Raw genomic sequence first — 18,371 nt, 5'->3', positions numbered from 1 at the left:
GACCAATGACATTCACAGGAAGAAGAATGTTTACCTTGAAGAAGTATTTCACTCTGCTGTTTGCCCAAAACTTATAAAGAAAAAGGAGAAATCGCAAGTCTTAACCACCATCACTTGTTTTGTGTACATGGACTGGTGACTGAAGGATTCATCCAATAGCCTCCCCAGCGTCTTCACCAGAGTCAGGACTTCTCTCAGACTACAGAGAGGAAGCACAGATCATTGCCTTAGCAGAGGATGGTTTCGATCCATCGACCTCTGGGTTATGGGCCCAGCACGCTTCCGCTGCGCCACTCTGCTCCTGATCACTATGACAAAGGAGAACAACAGACAGACAAACTGTTCTTAGGTAGGTCTAAAAAGGACCAGTTTGCCAAAGTCAAAAAGACTTGTGTACACATTGAGTTATATGTGCAGAAGTCTATTGGTCCGGTAAGATACATAGTCTCTGACATGAAGGTTTTCAAACGACAAATGTCCAATGGCAGTGGTGGGATTTGAACCCACGCCTCCTAAGAGACTGGAGCCTTAATCCAGCGCCTTGGACCGCTCGGCCACACTACCTATAGAAGCCTGTTACTCTTTAGTTTTTTTTGCCAAGATTTCGCAAATCAGTTTGACGTCGTCAAGTAAGATGCTTCACTGAAAAGTCAGACCAATGACATTCACAGGAAGAGGAATGTTTACCTCGAAGAAGTATTTCACTCTGCTGTTTGCCCAAAACTTATAAAGAAAAAGGAGAAACCGCAAGTCTTAACCACCATCACCTGTTTTTTGTTTTGTGTACATGGACTGGTGACTGAAGGATTCATCCAATAGCCTCCCCAGCGTCTTCACCAGAGTCAGGACTTCTCTCAGACTACAGAGAGGAAGCACAGATCATTGCCTTAGCAGAGGATGGTTTCGATCCATCGACCTCTGGGTTATGGGCCCAGCACGCTTCCGCTGCGCCACTCTGCTCCTGATCACTATGACAAAGGAGAACAACAGACAGACAAACTGTTCTTAGGTAGGTCTAAAAGGGACCAGTTTGCCAAAGTCAAAAAGACTTGTGTACACATTGAGTTATATGTGCAGAAGTCTATTGGTCCGGTAAGATACATAGTCTCTGACATGAAGGCTTTCAAACGACAAATGTCCAATGGCAGTGGTGGGATTTGAACCCACGCCTCCTAAGAGACTGGAGCCTTAATCCAGCGCCTTGGACCGCTCGGCCACACTACCTATAGAAGCCTGTCACTCTTTAGTTTTTTTTTCCAAGATTTCGCAAATCAGTTTGACGTCGTCAAGTAAGATGCTTCACTGAAAAGTCAGACCAATGACATTCACAGGAAGAAGAATGTTTACCTTGAAGAAGTATTTCACTCTGCTGTTTGCCCAAAACTTATAAAGAAAAAGGAGAAATCGCAAGTCTTATCCACCATCACTTGTTTTGTGTACATGGACTGGTGACTGAAGGATTCATCCAATAGCCTACCCAGCGTCTTCACCAGAGTCAGGACTTCTCTCAGACTACAGAGAGGAAGCACAGATCATTGCCTTAGCAGAGGATGGTTTCGATCCATCGACCTCTGGGTTATGGGCCCAGCACGCTTCCGCTGCGCCACTCTGCTCCTGATCACTATGACAAAGGAGAACAACAGACAGACAAACTGTTCTTAGGTAGGTCTAAAAGGGACCAGTTTGCCAAGGTCAAAAAGACTTGTGTACACATTGAGTTATATGTGCAGAAGTCTATTGGTCCGGTAAGATACATAGTCTCTGACATGAAGGCTTTCAAACGACAAATGTCCAATGGCAGTGGTGGGATTTGAACCCACGCCTCCTAAGAGACTGGAGCCTTAATCCAGCGCCTTGGACCACTCGGCCACACTACCTATAGAAGCCTGTCACTCTTTAGTTTTTTTTTCCAAGATTTCGCAAATCAGTTTGACGTCGTCAAGTAAGATGCTTCACTGAAAAGTCAGACCAATGACATTCACAGGAAGAAGAATGTTTACCTTGAAGAAGTATTTCACTCTGCTGTTTGCCCAAAACTTATAAAGAAAAAGGAGAAATCGCAAGTCTTATCCACCATCACTTGTTTTGTGTACATGGACTGGTGACTGAAGGATTCATCCAATAGCCTCCCCAGCGTCTTCACCAGAGTCAGGACTTCTCACAGACTACAGAGAGGAAGCACAGATCATTGCCTTAGCAGAGGATGGTTTCGATCCATCGACCTCTGGGTTATGGGCCCAGCACGCTTCCGCTGCGCCACTCTGCTCCTGATCACTATGACAAAGGAGAACAACAGACAGACAAACTGTTCTTAGGTAGGTCTAAAAAGGACCAGTTTGCCAAAGTCAAAAAGACTTGTGTACACATTGAGTTATATGTGCAGAAGTCTATTGGTCCGGTAAGATACATAGTCTCTGACATGAAGGTTTTCAAACGACAAATGTCCAATGGCAGTGGTGGGATTTGAACCCACGCCTCCTAAGAGACTGGAGCCTTAATCCAGCGCCTTGGACCGCTCGGCCACACTACCTATAGAAGCCTGTCACTCTTTAGTTTTTTTTTCCAAGATTTCGCAAATCAGTTTGACGTCGTCAAGTAAGATGCTTCACTGAAAAGTCAGACCAATGACATTCACAGGAAGAAGAATGTTTACCTCGAAGAAGTATTTCACTCTGCTGTTTGCCCAAAACTTATAAAGAAAAAGGAGAAACCGCAAGTCTTAACCACCATCACTTGTTTTGTGTACATGGACTGGTGACTGAAGGATTCATCCAATAGCCTCCCCAGCGTCTTCACCAGAGTCAGGACTTCTCTCAGACTACAGAGAGGAAGCACAGATCATTGCCTTAGCAGACAGACAGACAAACTGTTCTTAGGTAGGTCTAAAAGGGACCAGTTTGCCAAAGTCAAAACACTCCCAGCTTGAGGATCATGTGTACACATTGAGTTATATGTGCAGAAGTCTATTGGTCCGGTAAGATACATAGTCTCTGACATGAAGGCTTTCAAACGACAAATGTCCAATGCCAGTGGTGGGATTTGAACCCACGCCTCCTAAGAGACTGGAGCCTTAATCCAGCGCCTTGGACCCCTCGGCCACACTACCTATAGACGCCTGTCACTCTTGAGTTTTTTTTGTCCAAGTTTCACAAATCAGTATGACGTCGTCAAGTAAGATGCTTCACTGAAAAGTCAGACCAATGACATTCACAGGAAGAAGAATGTTTACCTCGAAGAAGTATTTCACTCTGCTGTTTGCCCAAAACTTATAAAGAAAAAGGAGAAACCGCAAGGCTTAACCACCATCACTTGTTTTGTGTACATGGACTGGTGACTGAAGGTTCATCCAATAGCCTCCCCAGCGTCTTCACCAGAGTCAGGACTTCTCTCAGACTACAGAGAGGAAGCACAGATCATTGCCTTAGCAGAGGATGGTTTCGATCCATCGACCTCTGGGTTATGGGCCCAGCACGCTTCCTCTGCGCCACTCTGCTCCTGATCACTATGACAAAGGAGAACAACATAGAGACAAACTGTTCTTAGGTAGGTCTAAAAGGGACCAGTTTGCCAAAGTCAAAACACTCCCAGCTTGAGGATCATGTGTACACATTGAGTTATATGTGCAGAAGTCTATTGGTCCGGTAAGATACATAGTCTCTGACATGAAGGCTTTCAAACGACAAATGTCCAATGGCAGTGGTGGGATTTGAACCCACGCCTCCTAAGAGACTGGAGCCTTAATCCAGCGCCTTGGACCGCTCGGCCACACTACCTATAGAAGCCTGTCACTCTTTAGTTTTTTTTTCCAAGATTTCGCAAATCAGTTTGACGTCGTCAAGTAAGATGCTTCACTGAAAAGTCAGACCAATGACATTCACAGGAAGAAGAATGTTTACCTCGAAGAAGTATTTCACTCTGCTGTTTGCCCAAAACTTATAAAGAAAAAGGAGAAACTGCAAGGCTTAAACACCATCACTTGTGTCGTGTACATAGACTGGTAATTTAAGGGTTCGTCAAATACCCTCCACAGTGTCTTCACCAGAGTCAGTACTTCTCACAGACTACATAGAGGAAGCACAGATCATTGCCTTAGCAGAGGATGGTTTCGATCCATCGACCTCTGGGTTATGGGCCCAGCACGCTTCCGCTGCGCTACTCTGCTCCTGATCACTATGAAAAAGGAGAACAACAGACAGACAAACTCTTCTTAGGTAGGTCTAAAAGGGACCAGTTTGCCAAAGTCAAAACACTCCCAGCTTGAGAATCATGTGTACACATTGAGTTATATGTGCAGAAGTCTATTGGTCCGGTAAGATACATAGTCTCTGACATGAAGGCTTTCAAACGACAAATGTCCAATGGCAGTGGTGGGATTTGAACCCACGCCTCCTAAGAGACTGGAGCCTTAATCCAGCGCCTTGGACCGCTCGGCCACACTACCTATAGAAGCCTGTCACTCTTTAGTTTTTTTTTCCAAGATTTCGCAAATCAGTTTGACGTCGTCAAGTAAGATGCTTCACTGAAAAGTCAGACCAATGACATTCACAGGAAGAAGAATGTTTACCTTGAAGAAGTATTTCACTCTGCTGTTTGCCCAAAACTTATAAAGAAAAGGAGAAACCGCAAGGCTTAACCACCATCACTTGTTTTGTGTACATGGACTGGTGACTGAAGGTTCATCCAATAGCCTCCCCAGCGTCTTCACCAGAGTCAGGACTTCTCTCAGACTACAGAGAGGAAGCACAGATCATTGCCTTAGCAGAGGATGGTTTCGATCCATAGACCTCTGGGTTATGGGCCCAGCACGCTTGCGCTGCGCCACTCTGCTCCTGATCACTATGACAAAGGAGAACAACAGACAGACAAACTGTTCTTAGGTAGGTCTAAAAGGGACCAGTTTGCCAAAGTCAAAAAGACTTGTGTACACATTGAGTTATATGTGCAGAAGTCTATTGGCCCGGTAAGATACATAGTCTCTGACATGAAGGTTTTCAAACGACAAATGTCCAATGGCAGTGGTGGGATTTGAACCTACGCCTCCTAAGAGACTGGAGCCTTAATCCAGCGCCTTGGACCGCTCGGCCACACTACCTATAGAAGCCTGTCACTCTTTAGTTTTTTTTTCCAAGATTTCGCAAATCAGTTTGACGTCGTCAAGTAAGATGCTTCACTGAAAAGTCAGACCAATGACATTCACAGGAAGAAGAATGTTTACCTCGAAGAAGTATTTCACTCTGCTGTTTGCCCAAAACTTATAAAGAAAAAGGAGAAACCGCAAGTCTTAACCACCATCACTTGTTTTGTGTACATGGACTGGTGACTGAAGGATTCATCCAATAGCCTCCCCAGCGTCTTCACCAGAGTCAGGACTTCTCTCAGACTACAGAGAGGAAGCACAGATCATTGCCTTAGCAGACAGACAGACAAACTGTTCTTAGGTAGGTCTAAAAGGGACCAGTTTGCCAAAGTCAAAACACTCCCAGCTTGAGGATCATGTGTACACATTGAGTTATATGTGCAGAAGTCTATTGGTCCGGTAAGATACATAGTCTCTGACATGAAGGCTTTCAAACGACAAATGTCCAATGCCAGTGGTGGGATTTGAACCCACGCCTCCTAAGAGACTGGAGCCTTAATCCAGCGCCTTGGACCCCTCGGCCACACTACCTATAGACGCCTGTCACTCTTGAGTTTTTTTTGTCCAAGTTTCACAAATCAGTATGACGTCGTCAAGTAAGATGCTTCACTGAAAAGTCAGACCAATGACATTCACAGGAAGAAGAATGTTTACCTCGAAGAAGTATTTCACTCTGCTGTTTGCCCAAAACTTATAAAGAAAAAGGAGAAACCGCAAGGCTTAACCACCATCACTTGTTTTGTGTACATGGACTGGTGACTGAAGGTTCATCCAATAGCCTCCCCAGCGTCTTCACCAGAGTCAGGACTTCTCTCAGACTACAGAGAGGAAGCACAGATCATTGCCTTAGCAGAGGATGGTTTCGATCCATCGACCTCTGGGTTATGGGCCCAGCACGCTTCCTCTGCGCCACTCTGCTCCTGATCACTATGACAAAGGAGAACAACATAGAGACAAACTGTTCTTAGGTAGGTCTAAAAGGGACCAGTTTGCCAAAGTCAAAACACTCCCAGCTTGAGGATCATGTGTACACATTGAGTTATATGTGCAGAAGTCTATTGGTCCGGTAAGATACATAGTCTCTGACATGAAGGCTTTCAAACGACAAATGTCCAATGGCAGTGGTGGGATTTGAACCCACGCCTCCTAAGAGACTGGAGCCTTAATCCAGCGCCTTGGACCGCTCGGCCACACTACCTATAGAAGCCTGTCACTCTTTAGTTTTTTTTTCCAAGATTTCGCAAATCAGTTTGACGTCGTCAAGTAAGATGCTTCACTGAAAAGTCAGACCAATGACATTCACAGGAAGAAGAATGTTTACCTCGAAGAAGTATTTCACTCTGCTGTTTGCCCAAAACTTATAAAGAAAAAGGAGAAACTGCAAGGCTTAAACACCATCACTTGTGTCGTGTACATAGACTGGTAATTTAAGGGTTCGTCAAATACCCTCCACAGTGTCTTCACCAGAGTCAGTACTTCTCACAGACTACATAGAGGAAGCACAGATCATTGCCTTAGCAGAGGATGGTTTCGATCCATCGACCTCTGGGTTATGGGCCCAGCACGCTTCCGCTGCGCTACTCTGCTCCTGATCACTATGAAAAAGGAGAACAACAGACAGACAAACTCTTCTTAGGTAGGTCTAAAAGGGACCAGTTTGCCAAAGTCAAAACACTCCCAGCTTGAGAATCATGTGTACACATTGAGTTATATGTGCAGAAGTCTATTGGTCCGGTAAGATACATAGTCTCTGACATGAAGGCTTTCAAACGACAAATGTCCAATGGCAGTGGTGGGATTTGAACCCACGCCTCCTAAGAGACTGGAGCCTTAATCCAGCGCCTTGGACCGCTCGGCCACACTACCTATAGAAGCCTGTCACTCTTTAGTTTTTTTTTCCAAGATTTCGCAAATCAGTTTGACGTCGTCAAGTAAGATGCTTCACTGAAAAGTCAGACCAATGACATTCACAGGAAGAAGAATGTTTACCTTGAAGAAGTATTTCACTCTGCTGTTTGCCCAAAACTTATAAAGAAAAGGAGAAACCGCAAGGCTTAACCACCATCACTTGTTTTGTGTACATGGACTGGTGACTGAAGGTTCATCCAATAGCCTCCCCAGCGTCTTCACCAGAGTCAGGACTTCTCTCAGACTACAGAGAGGAAGCACAGATCATTGCCTTAGCAGAGGATGGTTTCGATCCATAGACCTCTGGGTTATGGGCCCAGCACGCTTGCGCTGCGCCACTCTGCTCCTGATCACTATGACAAAGGAGAACAACAGACAGACAAACTGTTCTTAGGTAGGTCTAAAAGGGACCAGTTTGCCAAAGTCAAAAAGACTTGTGTACACATTGAGTTATATGTGCAGAAGTCTATTGGCCCGGTAAGATACATAGTCTCTGACATGAAGGTTTTCAAACGACAAATGTCCAATGGCAGTGGTGGGATTTGAACCTACGCCTCCTAAGAGACTGGAGCCTTAATCCAGCGCCTTGGACCGCTCGGCCACACTACCTATAGAAGCCTGTCACTCTTTAGTTTTTTTTTCCAAGATTTCGCAAATCAGTTTGACGTCGTCAAGTAAGATGCTTCACTGAAAAGTCAGACCAATGACATTCACAGGAAGAAGAATGTTTACCTCGAAGAAGTATTTCACTCTGCTGTTTGCCCAAAACTTATAAAGAAAAAGGAGAAACCGCAAGTCTTAACCACCATCACTTGTTTTGTGTACATGGACTGGTGACTGAAGGATTCATCCAATAGCCTCCCCAGCGTCTTCACCAGAGTCAGGACTTCTCTCAGACTACAGAGAGGAAGCACAGATCATTGCCTTAGCAGACAGACAGACAAACTGTTCTTAGGTAGGTCTAAAAGGGACCAGTTTGCCAAAGTCAAAACACTCCCAGCTTGAGGATCATGTGTACACATTGAGTTATATGTGCAGAAGTCTATTGGTCCGGTAAGATACATAGTCTCTGACATGAAGGCTTTCAAACGACAAATGTCCAATGCCAGTGGTGGGATTTGAACCCACGCCTCCTAAGAGACTGGAGCCTTAATCCAGCGCCTTGGACCCCTCGGCCACACTACCTATAGACGCCTGTCACTCTTGAGTTTTTTTTGTCCAAGTTTCACAAATCAGTATGACGTCGTCAAGTAAGATGCTTCACTGAAAAGTCAGACCAATGACATTCACAGGAAGAAGAATGTTTACCTCGAAGAAGTATTTCACTCTGCTGTTTGCCCAAAACTTATAAAGAAAAAGGAGAAACCGCAAGGCTTAACCACCATCACTTGTTTTGTGTACATGGACTGGTGACTGAAGGTTCATCCAATAGCCTCCCCAGCGTCTTCACCAGAGTCAGGACTTCTCTCAGACTACAGAGAGGAAGCACAGATCATTGCCTTAGCAGAGGATGGTTTCGATCCATCGACCTCTGGGTTATGGGCCCAGCACGCTTCCTCTGCGCCACTCTGCTCCTGATCACTATGACAAAGGAGAACAACATAGAGACAAACTGTTCTTAGGTAGGTCTAAAAGGGACCAGTTTGCCAAAGTCAAAACACTCCCAGCTTGAGGATCATGTGTACACATTGAGTTATATGTGCAGAAGTCTATTGGTCCGGTAAGATACATAGTCTCTGACATGAAGGCTTTCAAACGACAAATGTCCAATGGCAGTGGTGGGATTTGAACCCACGCCTCCTAAGAGACTGGAGCCTTAATCCAGCGCCTTGGACCGCTCGGCCACACTACCTATAGAAGCCTGTCACTCTTTAGTTTTTTTTTCCAAGATTTCGCAAATCAGTTTGACGTCGTCAAGTAAGATGCTTCACTGAAAAGTCAGACCAATGACATTCACAGGAAGAAGAATGTTTACCTCGAAGAAGTATTTCACTCTGCTGTTTGCCCAAAACTTATAAAGACAAAGGTGAAACTGCAAGGCTTAAACACCATCACTTGTGTCGTGTACATAGACTGGTGATTTAAGGGTTCGTCAAATACCCTCCACAGTGTCTTCACCAGAGTCAGTACTTCTCACAGACTACATAGAGGAAGCACAGATCATTGCCTTAGCAGAGGATGGTTTCGATCCATCGACCTCTGGGTTATGGGCCCAGCACGCTTCCGCTGCGCTACTCTGCTCCTGATCACTATGAAAAAGGAGAACAACAGACAGACAAACTCTTCTTAGGTAGGTCTAAAAGGGACCAGTTTGCCAAAGTCAAAACACTCCCAGCTTGAGAATCATGTGTACACATTGAGTTATATGTGCAGAAGTCTATTGGTCCGGTAAGATACATAGTCTCTGACATGAAGGCTTTCAAACGACAAATGTCCAATGGCAGTGGTGGGATTTGAACCCACGCCTCCTAAGAGACTGGAGCCTTAATCCAGCGCCTTGGACCGCTCGGCCACACTACCTATAGAAGCCTGTCACTCTTTAGTTTTTTTTTCCAAGATTTCGCAAATCAGTTTGACGTCGTCAAGTAAGATGCTTCACTGAAAAGTCAGACCAATGACATTCACAGGAAGAAGAATGTTTACCTTGAAGAAGTATTTCACTCTGCTGTTTGCCCAAAACTTATAAAGAAAAGGAGAAACCGCAAGGCTTAACCACCATCACTTGTTTTGTGTACATGGACTGGTGACTGAAGGTTCATCCAATAGCCTCCCCAGCGTCTTCACCAGAGTCAGGACTTCTCTCAGACTACAGAGAGGAAGCACAGATCATTGCCTTAGCAGAGGATGGTTTCGATCCATCGACCTCTGGGTTATGGGCCCAGCACGCTTCCGCTGCGCCACTCTGCTCCTGATCACTATGACAAAGGAGAACAACAGACAGACAAACTGTTCTTAGGTAGGTCTAAAAGGGACCAGTTTGCCAAAGTCAAAAAGACTTGTGTACACATTGAGTTATATGTGCAGAAGTCTATTGGCCCGGTAAGATACATAGTCTCTGACATGAAGGTTTTCAAACGACAAATGTCCAATGGCAGTGGTGGGATTTGAACCTACGCCTCCTAAGAGACTGGAGCCTTAATCCAGCGCCTTGGACCGCTCGGCCACACTACCTATAGAAGCCTGTCACTCTTTAGTTTTTTTTTCCAAGATTTCGCAAATCAGTTTGACGTCGTCAAGTAAGATGCTTCACTGAAAAGTCAGACCAATGACATTCACAGGAAGAAGAATGTTTACCTCGAAGAAGTATTTCACTCTGCTGTTTGCCCAAAACTTATAAAGAAAAAGGAGAAACCGCAAGTCTTAACCACCATCACTTGTTTTGTGTACATGGACTGGTGACTGAAGGATTCATCCAATAGCCTCCCCAGCGTCTTCACCAGAGTCAGGACTTCTCTCAGACTACAGAGAGGAAGCACAGATCATTGCCTTAGCAGACAGACAGACAAACTGTTCTTAGGTAGGTCTAAAAGGGACCAGTTTGCCAAAGTCAAAACACTCCCAGCTTGAGGATCATGTGTACACATTGACTTATATGTGCAGAAGTCTATTGGTCCGGTAAGATACATAGTCTCTGACATGAAGGCTTTCAAACGACAAATGTCCAATGCCAGTGGTGGGATTTGAACCCACGCCTCCTAAGAGACTGGAGCCTTAATCCAGCGCCTTGGACCCCTCGGCCACACTACCTATAGACGCCTGTCACTCTTGAGTTTTTTTTGTCCAAGTTTCACAAATCAGTATGACGTCGTCAAGTAAGATGCTTCACTGAAAAGTCAGACCAATGACATTCACAGGAAGAAGAATGTTTACCTCGAAGAAGTATTTCACTCTGCTGTTTGCCCAAAACTTATAAAGAAAAAGGAGAAACCGCAAGGCTTAACCACCATCACTTGTTTTGTGTACATGGACTGGTGACTGAAGGTTCATCCAATAGCCTCCCCAGCGTCTTCACCAGAGTCAGGACTTCTCTCAGACTACAGACAGGAAGCACAGATCATTGCCTTAGCAGAGGATGGTTTCGATCCATCGACCTCTGGGTTATGGGCCCAGCACGCTTCCGCTGCGCTACTCTGCTCCTGATCACTATGAAAAAGGAGAACAACAGACAGACAAACTCTTCTTAGGTAGGTCTAAAAGGGACCAGTTTGCCAAAGTCAAAACACTCCCAGCTTGAGAATCATGTGTACACATTGAGTTATATGTGCAGAAGTCTATTGGTCCGGTAAGATACATAGTCTCTGACATGAAGGCTTTCAAACGACAAATGTCCAATGGCAGTGGTGGGATTTGAACCCACGCCTCCTAAGAGACTGGAGCCTTAATCCAGCGCCTTGGACCGCTCGGCCACACTACCTATAGAAGCCTGTCACTCTTTAGTTTTTTTTTCCAAGATTTCGCAAATCAGTTTGACGTCGTCAAGTAAGATGCTTCACTGAAAAGTCAGACCAATGACATTCACAGGAAGAAGAATGTTTACCTTGAAGAAGTATTTCACTCTGCTGTTTGCCCAAAACTTATAAAGAAAAGGAGAAACCGCAAGGCTTAACCACCATCACTTGTTTTGTGTACATGGACTGGTGACTGAAGGTTCATCCAATAGCCTCCCCAGCGTCTTCACCAGAGTCAGGACTTCTCTCAGACTACAGAGAGGAAGCACAGATCATTGCCTTAGCAGAGGATGGTTTCGATCCATCGACCTCTGGGTTATGGGCCCAGCACGCTTCCGCTGCGCCACTCTGCTCCTGATCACTATGACAAAGGAGAACAACAGACAGACAAACTGTTCTTAGGTAGGTCTAAAAGGGACCAGTTTGCCAAAGTCAAAAAGACTTGTGTACACATTGAGTTATATGTGCAGAAGTCTATTGGCCCGGTAAGATACATAGTCTCTGACATGAAGGTTTTCAAACGACAAATGTCCAATGGCAGTGGTGGGATTTGAACCTACGCCTCCTAAGAGACTGGAGCCTTAATCCAGCGCCTTGGACCGCTCGGCCACACTACCTATAGAAGCCTGTCACTCTTTAGTTTTTTTTTCCAAGATTTCGCAAATCAGTTTGACGTCGTCAAGTAAGATGCTTCACTGAAAAGTCAGACCAATGACATTCACAGGAAGAAGAATGTTTACCTCGAAGAAGTATTTCACTCTGCTGTTTGCCCAAAACTTATAAAGAAAAAGGAGAAACCGCAAGTCTTAACCACCATCACTTGTTTTGTGTACATGGACTGGTGACTGAAGGATTCATCCAATAGCCTCCCCAGCGTCTTCACCAGAGTCAGGACTTCTCTCAGACTACAGAGAGGAAGCACAGATCATTGCCTTAGCAGACAGACAGACAAACTGTTCTTAGGTAGGTCTAAAAGGGACCAGTTTGCCAAAGTCAAAACACTCCCAGCTTGAGGATCATGTGTACACATTGACTTATATGTGCAGAAGTCTATTGGTCCGGTAAGATACATAGTCTCTGACATGAAGGCTTTCAAACGACAAATGTCCAATGCCAGTGGTGGGATTTGAACCCACGCCTCCTAAGAGACTGGAGCCTTAATCCAGCGCCTTGGACCCCTCGGCCACACTACCTATAGACGCCTGTCACTCTTGAGTTTTTTTTGTCCAAGTTTCACAAATCAGTATGACGTCGTCAAGTAAGATGCTTCACTGAAAAGTCAGACCAATGACATTCACAGGAAGAAGAATGTTTACCTCGAAGAAGTATTTCACTCTGCTGTTTGCCCAAAACTTATAAAGAAAAAGGAGAAACCGCAAGGCTTAACCACCATCACTTGTTTTGTGTACATGGACTGGTGACTGAAGGTTCATCCAATAGCCTCCCCAGCGTCTTCACCAGAGTCAGGACTTCTCTCAGACTACAGAGAGGAAGCACAGATCATTGCCTTAGCAGAGGATGGTTTCGATCCATCGACCTCTGGGTTATGGGCCCAGCACGCTTCCTCTGCGCCACTCTGCTCCTGATCACTATGACAAAGGAGAACAACATAGAGACAAACTGTTCTTAGGTAGGTCTAAAAGGGACCAGTTTGCCAAAGTCAAAACACTCCCAGCTTGAGGATCATGTGTACACATTGAGTTATATGTGCAGAAGTCTATTGGTCCGGTAAGATACATAGTCTCTGACATGAAGGCTTTCAAACGACAAATGTCCAATGGCAGTGGTGGGATTTGAACCCACGCCTCCTAAGAGACTGGAGCCTTAATCCAGCGCCTTGGACCGCTCGGCCACACTACCTATAGAAGCCTGTCACTCTTTAGTTTTTTTTTCCAAGATTTCGCAAATCAGTTTGACGTCGTCAAGTAAGATGCTTCACTGAAAAGTCAGACCAATGACATTCACAGGAAGAAGAATGTTTACCTTGAAGAAGTATTTCACTCTGCTGTTTGCCCAAAACTTATAAAGAAAAGGAGAAACCGCAAGGCTTAACCACCATCACTTGTTTTGTGTACATGGACTGGTGACTGAAGGTTCATCCAATAGCCTCCCCAGCGTCTTCACCAGAGTCAGGACTTCTCTCAGACTACAGAGAGGAAGCACAGATCATTGCCTTAGCAGAGGATGGTTTCGATCCATCGACCTCTGGGTTATGGGCCCAGCACGCTTCCGCTGCGCCACTCTGCTCCTGATCACTATGACAAAGGAGAACAACAGACAGACAAACTGTTCTTAGGTAGGTCTAAAAGGGACCAGTTTGCCAAAGTCAAAAAGACTTGTGTACACATTGAGTTATATGTGCAGAAGTCTATTGGCCCGGTAAGATACATAGTCTCTGACATGAAGGTTTTCAAACGACAAATGTCCAATGGCAGTGGTGGGATTTGAACCTACGCCTCCTAAGAGACTGGAGCCTTAATCCAGCGCCTTGGACCGCTCGGCCACACTACCTATAGAAGCCTGTCACTCTTTAGTTTTTTTTTCCAAGATTTCGCAAATCAGTTTGACGTCGTCAAGTAAGATGCTTCACTGAAAAGTCAGACCAATGACATTCACAGGAAGAAGAATGTTTACCTCGAAGAAGTATTTCACTCTGCTGTTTGCCCAAAACTTATAAAGAAAAAGGAGAAACCGCAAGTCTTAACCACCATCACTTGTTTTGTGTACATGGACTGGTGACTGAAGGATTCATCCAATAGCCTCCCCAGCGTCTTCACCAGAGTCAGGACTTCTCTCAGACTACAGAGAGGAAGCACAGATCATTGCCTTAGCAGACAGACAGACAAATTGTTCTTAGGTAGGTCTAAAAGGGACCAGTTTGCCAAAGTCAAAACACTCCCAGCTTGAGGATCATGTGTACACATTGAGTTATATGTGCAGAAGTCTATTGGTCCGGTAAGATACATAGTCTCTGACATGAAGGCTTTCAAACGACAAATGTCCAATGCCAGTGGTGGGATTTGAACCCACGCCTCCTAAGAGACTGGAGCCTTAATCCAGCGCCTTGGACCCCTCGGCCACACTACCTATAGACGCCTGTCACTCTTGAGTTTTTTTTGTCCAAGTTTCACAAATCAGTATGACGTCGTCAAGTAAGATGCTTCACTGAAAAGTCAGACCAATGACATTCACAGGAAGAAGAATGTTTACCTCGAAGAAGTATTTCACTCTGCTGTTTGCCCAAAACTTATAAAGAAAAAGGAGAAACCGCAAGGCTTAACCACCATCACTTGTTTTGTGTACATGGACTGGTGACTGAAGGTTCATCCAATAGCCTCCCCAGCGTCTTCACCAGAGTCAGGACTTCTCTCAGACTACAGAGAGGAAGCACAGATCATTGCCTTAGCAGAGGATGGTTTCGATCCATCGACCTCTGGGTTATGGGCCCAGCACGCTTCCTCTGCGCCACTCTGCTCCTGATCACTATGACAAAGGAGAACAACATAGAGACAAACTGTTCTTAGGTAGGTCTAAAAGGGACCAGTTTGCCAAAGTCAAAACACTCCCAGCTTGAGGATCATGTGTACACATTGAGTTATATGTGCAGAAGTCTATTGGTCCGGTAAGATACATAGTCTCTGACATGAAGGCTTTCAAACGACAAATGTCCAATGGCAGTGGTGGGATTTGAACCCACGCCTCCTAAGAGACTGGAGCCTTAATCCAGCGCCTTGGACCCCTCGGCCACACTACCTATAGACGCCTGTCACTCTTGAGTTTTTTTTGTCCAAGTTTCACAAATCAGTATGACGTCGTCAAGTAAGATGCTTCACTGAAAAGTCAGACCAATGACATTCACAGGAAGAAGAATGTTTACCTCGAAGAAGTATTTCACTCTGCTGTTTGCCCAAAACTTATAAAGAAAAAGGAGAAACCGCAAGGCTTAACCACCATCACTTGTTTTGTGTACATGGACTGGTGACTGAAGGTTCATCCAATAGCCTCCCCAGCGTCTTCACCAGAGTCAGGACTTCTCTCAGACTACAGAGAGGAAGCACAGATCATTGCCTTAGCAGAGGATGGTTTCGATCCATCGACCTCTGGGTTATGGGCCCAGCACGCTTCCGCTGCGCCACTCTGCTCCTGATCACTATGACAAAGGAGAACAACAGACAGACAAACTGTTCTTAGGTAGGTCTAAAAGGGACCAGTTTGCCAAAGTCAAAAAGACTTGTGTACACATTGAGTTATATGTGCAGAAGTCTATTGGTCTGGTAAGATACATAGTCTCTGACATGAAGGCTTTCAAACGACAAATGTCCAATGGCAGTGGTGGGATTTGAACCCACGCCTCCTAAGAGACTGGAGCCTTAATCCAGCGCCTTGGACCCCTCGGCCACACTACCTACAGACGCCTGTCACTCTTGAGTTTTTTTTGTCCAACTTTCACAAATCAGTATGACGTCGTCAAGTAAGATGCTTCACTGAAAAGTCAGACCAATGACATTCACAGGAAGAAGAATGTTTACCTCGAAGAAGTATTTCACTCTGCTGTTTGCCCAAAACTTATAAAGAAAAAGGAGAAACCGCAAGGCTTAAACACCATCACTTGTGTCGTGTACATAGACTGGTGATTTAAGGGTTCTTCAAATACCCTCCACAGTGTCTTCACCAGAGTCAGTACTTCTCACAGACTACATAGAGGAAGCACAGATCATTGCCTTAGCAGAGGATGGTTTCGATCCATCGACCTCTGGGTTATGGGCCCAGCACGCTTCCGCTGCGCTACTCTGCTCCTGATCACTATGAAAAAGGAGAACAACAGACAGACAAACTCTTCTTAGGTAGGTCTAAAAGGGACCAGTTTGCCAAAGTCAAAACACTTCCAGCTTGAGAATCATGTGTACACATTGAGTTATATGTGCAGAAGTCTATTGGTCCGGTAAGATACATAGTCTCTGACATGAAGGCTTTCAAACGACAAATGTCCAATGGCAGTGGTGGGATTTGAACCCACGCCTCCTAAGAGACTGGAGCCTTAATCCAGCGCCTTGGACCGCTCGGCCACACTACCTATAGAAGCCTGTCACTCTTTAGTTTTTTTTTCCAAGATTTCGCAAATCAGTTTGACGTCGTCAAGTAAGATGCTTCACTGAAAAGTCAGACCAATGACATTCACAGGAAGAAGAATGTTTACCTCGAAGAAGTATTTCACTCTGCTGTTTGCCCAAAACTTATAAAGAAAAAGGAGAAACCGCAAGGCTTAACCACCATCGCTTGTTTTGTGTACATGGACTGGTGACTGAAGGATTCATCCAATAGCCTCCCCAGCGTCTTCACCAGAGTCAGGACTTCTCTCAGACTACAGAGAGGAAGCACAGATCATTGCCTTAGCAGAGGATGGTTTCGATCCATCGACCTCTGGGTTATGGGCCCAGCACGCTTCCGCTGCGCCACTCTGCTCCTGATCACTATGACAAAGGAGAACAACATAGAGACAAACTGTTCTTAGGTAGGTCTAAAAGGGACCAGTTTGCCAAAGTCAAAACACTCCCAGCTTGAGGATCATGTGTACACATTGAGTTATATGTGCAGAAGTCTATTGGTCCGGTAAGATACATAGTCTCTGACATGAAGGCTTTCAAACGACAAATGTCCAATGGCAGTGGTGGGATTTGAACCCACGCCTCCTAAGAGACTGGAGCCTTAATCCAGCGCCTTGGACCGCTCGGCCACACTACCTATAGAAGCCTGTCACTCTTTAGTTTTTTTTTCCAAGATTTCGCAAATCAGTTTGACGTCGTCAAGTAAGATGCTTCACTGAAAAGTCAGACCAATGACATTCACAGGAAGAAGAATGTTTACCTCGAAGAAGTATTTCACTCTGCTGTTTGCCCAAAACTTATAAAGAAAAAGGAGAAATTGCAAGGCTTAACCACCATCACTTGTTTTGTGTACATGGACTGGTGACTGAAGGATTCATCCAATAGCCTCCCCAGCGTCTTCACCAGAGTCAGGACTTCTCTCAGACTACAGAGAGGAAGCACAGATCATTGCCTTAGCAGAGGATGGTTTCGATCCATCGACCTCTGGGTTATGGGCCCAGCACGCTTCCGCTGCGCCACTCTGCTCCTGATCACTATGACAAAGGAGAACAACAGACAGACAAACTGTTCTTAGGTAGGTCTAAAAGGGACCAGTTTGCCAAAGTCAAAACACTCCCAGCTTGAGGATCATGTGTACACATTGAGTTATATGTGCAGAAGTCTATTGGTCCGGTAAGATACATAGTCTCTGACATGAAGGCTTTCAAACGACAAATGTCCAATGGCAGTGGTGGGATTTGAACCCACGCCTCCTAAGAGACTGGAGCCTTAATCCAGCGCCTTGGACCCCTCGGCCACACTACCTATAGACGCCTGTCACTCTTGAGTTTTTTTTGTCCAAGTTTCACAAATCAGTATGACGTCGTCAAGTAAGATGCTTCACTGAAAAGTCAGACCAATGACATTCACAGGAAGAAGAATGTTTACCTCGAAGAAGTATTTCACTCTGCTGTTTGCCCAAAACTTATAAAGAAAAAGGAGAAACCGCAAGGCTTAACCACCATCACTTGTTTTGTGTACATGGACTGGTGACTGAAGGTTCATCCAATAGCCTCCCCAGCGTCTTCACCAGAGTCAGTACTTCTCTCAGACTACATAGAGGAAGCACAGATCATTGCCTTAGCAGAGGATGGTTTCGATCCATCGACCTCTGGGTTATGGGCCCAGCACGCTTCCGCGGCGCCACTCTGCTCCTGATCACTATGACAAAGGAGAACAACAGACAGACAAACTGTTCTTAGGTAGGTCTAAAAGGGACCAGTTTGCCAAAGT

At 45.2% G+C, this 18,371-nt stretch overlaps 22 non-coding genes across 22 annotated transcripts; all 22 read right to left on the bottom strand.

Moving 5' to 3' along the window:
* Window positions 1-482: 482 nt before the first annotated feature.
* trnal-aag (transfer RNA leucine (anticodon AAG)) lies at window positions 483-564 on the bottom strand. The gene has a single exon. It is a non-coding gene; the product is annotated as a tRNA-Leu (tRNA).
* A 578-nt stretch (window positions 565-1,142) lies between these two features.
* trnal-aag (transfer RNA leucine (anticodon AAG)) lies at window positions 1,143-1,224 on the bottom strand. The gene has a single exon. It is a non-coding gene; the product is annotated as a tRNA-Leu (tRNA).
* A 571-nt stretch (window positions 1,225-1,795) lies between these two features.
* trnal-aag (transfer RNA leucine (anticodon AAG)) lies at window positions 1,796-1,877 on the bottom strand. Its single transcript has one exon. It is a non-coding gene; the product is annotated as a tRNA-Leu (tRNA).
* A 571-nt stretch (window positions 1,878-2,448) lies between these two features.
* trnal-aag (transfer RNA leucine (anticodon AAG)) lies at window positions 2,449-2,530 on the bottom strand. Its single transcript has one exon. It is a non-coding gene; the product is annotated as a tRNA-Leu (tRNA).
* A 1,161-nt stretch (window positions 2,531-3,691) lies between these two features.
* On the bottom strand, window positions 3,692-3,773 carry trnal-aag (transfer RNA leucine (anticodon AAG)). The gene has a single exon. It is a non-coding gene; the product is annotated as a tRNA-Leu (tRNA).
* A 586-nt stretch (window positions 3,774-4,359) lies between these two features.
* On the bottom strand, window positions 4,360-4,441 carry trnal-aag (transfer RNA leucine (anticodon AAG)). Its single transcript has one exon. It is a non-coding gene; the product is annotated as a tRNA-Leu (tRNA).
* Window positions 4,442-5,010: 569 nt separating this feature from the next.
* trnal-aag (transfer RNA leucine (anticodon AAG)) lies at window positions 5,011-5,092 on the bottom strand. Its single transcript has one exon. It is a non-coding gene; the product is annotated as a tRNA-Leu (tRNA).
* A 1,161-nt stretch (window positions 5,093-6,253) lies between these two features.
* On the bottom strand, window positions 6,254-6,335 carry trnal-aag (transfer RNA leucine (anticodon AAG)). Its single transcript has one exon. It is a non-coding gene; the product is annotated as a tRNA-Leu (tRNA).
* Window positions 6,336-6,921: 586 nt separating this feature from the next.
* On the bottom strand, window positions 6,922-7,003 carry trnal-aag (transfer RNA leucine (anticodon AAG)). Its single transcript has one exon. It is a non-coding gene; the product is annotated as a tRNA-Leu (tRNA).
* A 569-nt stretch (window positions 7,004-7,572) lies between these two features.
* On the bottom strand, window positions 7,573-7,654 carry trnal-aag (transfer RNA leucine (anticodon AAG)). The gene has a single exon. It is a non-coding gene; the product is annotated as a tRNA-Leu (tRNA).
* A 1,161-nt stretch (window positions 7,655-8,815) lies between these two features.
* Window positions 8,816-8,897, bottom strand: trnal-aag (transfer RNA leucine (anticodon AAG)). The gene has a single exon. It is a non-coding gene; the product is annotated as a tRNA-Leu (tRNA).
* Window positions 8,898-9,483: 586 nt separating this feature from the next.
* Window positions 9,484-9,565, bottom strand: trnal-aag (transfer RNA leucine (anticodon AAG)). Its single transcript has one exon. It is a non-coding gene; the product is annotated as a tRNA-Leu (tRNA).
* A 569-nt stretch (window positions 9,566-10,134) lies between these two features.
* Window positions 10,135-10,216, bottom strand: trnal-aag (transfer RNA leucine (anticodon AAG)). The gene has a single exon. It is a non-coding gene; the product is annotated as a tRNA-Leu (tRNA).
* Window positions 10,217-11,377: 1,161 nt separating this feature from the next.
* On the bottom strand, window positions 11,378-11,459 carry trnal-aag (transfer RNA leucine (anticodon AAG)). The gene has a single exon. It is a non-coding gene; the product is annotated as a tRNA-Leu (tRNA).
* A 569-nt stretch (window positions 11,460-12,028) lies between these two features.
* Window positions 12,029-12,110, bottom strand: trnal-aag (transfer RNA leucine (anticodon AAG)). Its single transcript has one exon. It is a non-coding gene; the product is annotated as a tRNA-Leu (tRNA).
* Window positions 12,111-13,271: 1,161 nt separating this feature from the next.
* On the bottom strand, window positions 13,272-13,353 carry trnal-aag (transfer RNA leucine (anticodon AAG)). Its single transcript has one exon. It is a non-coding gene; the product is annotated as a tRNA-Leu (tRNA).
* A 569-nt stretch (window positions 13,354-13,922) lies between these two features.
* On the bottom strand, window positions 13,923-14,004 carry trnal-aag (transfer RNA leucine (anticodon AAG)). The gene has a single exon. It is a non-coding gene; the product is annotated as a tRNA-Leu (tRNA).
* Window positions 14,005-15,165: 1,161 nt separating this feature from the next.
* trnal-aag (transfer RNA leucine (anticodon AAG)) lies at window positions 15,166-15,247 on the bottom strand. Its single transcript has one exon. It is a non-coding gene; the product is annotated as a tRNA-Leu (tRNA).
* A 570-nt stretch (window positions 15,248-15,817) lies between these two features.
* trnal-aag (transfer RNA leucine (anticodon AAG)) lies at window positions 15,818-15,899 on the bottom strand. The gene has a single exon. It is a non-coding gene; the product is annotated as a tRNA-Leu (tRNA).
* Window positions 15,900-16,485: 586 nt separating this feature from the next.
* Window positions 16,486-16,567, bottom strand: trnal-aag (transfer RNA leucine (anticodon AAG)). Its single transcript has one exon. It is a non-coding gene; the product is annotated as a tRNA-Leu (tRNA).
* Window positions 16,568-17,153: 586 nt separating this feature from the next.
* trnal-aag (transfer RNA leucine (anticodon AAG)) lies at window positions 17,154-17,235 on the bottom strand. Its single transcript has one exon. It is a non-coding gene; the product is annotated as a tRNA-Leu (tRNA).
* A 586-nt stretch (window positions 17,236-17,821) lies between these two features.
* Window positions 17,822-17,903, bottom strand: trnal-aag (transfer RNA leucine (anticodon AAG)). Its single transcript has one exon. It is a non-coding gene; the product is annotated as a tRNA-Leu (tRNA).
* Between the last annotated feature and the right edge of the window lie 468 nt (window positions 17,904-18,371).

The sequence above is a fragment of the Solea solea genome, chromosome 14, assembly GCF_958295425.1.
Source record: "Solea solea chromosome 14, fSolSol10.1, whole genome shotgun sequence".
In the NCBI taxonomy this organism is placed as follows: domain Eukaryota; kingdom Metazoa; phylum Chordata; class Actinopteri; order Pleuronectiformes; family Soleidae; genus Solea; species Solea solea.
This window is presented reverse-complemented; position numbering and strand designations above follow the sequence as displayed.